Source organism: Bison bison, unplaced genomic scaffold, assembly GCF_000754665.1.
Source record: "Bison bison bison isolate TAMUID 2011002044 unplaced genomic scaffold, Bison_UMD1.0 scf7180017864519, whole genome shotgun sequence".
Taxonomy (NCBI): domain Eukaryota; kingdom Metazoa; phylum Chordata; class Mammalia; order Artiodactyla; family Bovidae; genus Bison; species Bison bison.
The window spans coordinates 9,405,963-9,406,378 of record NW_011495072.1 but is presented as its reverse complement, the minus strand read 5'-3'; the positions used below and the strand labels follow the sequence as shown (position 1 = coordinate 9,406,378).

Genomic DNA, 416 nt, shown 5'->3' with positions numbered 1-416 from the left:
TTCAAAAGCATCAATTCTTTGGCGCTCAGCCTTCTTCACAGTCCAACTCTCACATCCATACATGACCACAGGAAAAACCATAGCCTTGACTAGACGAATCTTTGTTGGCAAAGTAATGTCTCTGAGACACTATTTATAACAAGCTTCCCAGTGATGTCTATGCTTCTTGTCCAGGAACTGAACTTCAAGTATTGAGGCTATAGATAACATAGAACATTGCCTGCTTTAGCTAGTATTAAAAAATTAGTTCTGTTTCTTCCTTCTTTTCTCTATCAATATCTTTTTTTAATTGTTCAAGGCAGACTTTTTTTTAATTGGAGGCTAATTACTTTACAATATTGTGGTGGTTTTTGCCTGACATTCACGTGAATCAGCCATGGGTGTACATGTGTTCCCCCTCCCGACCCTCCCTCCCA

The 416-nt window shown here is 39.2% G+C and overlaps 1 protein-coding gene across 1 annotated transcript in view; it reads left to right on the top strand.

The window, feature by feature from the left end:
- Positions 1-416, top strand: part of LOC104981640 (acidic mammalian chitinase) — a 24,209-nt gene that overhangs the window by 3,105 nt on the left and 20,688 nt on the right. The gene's annotated exons all lie outside the window — the stretch shown is intronic.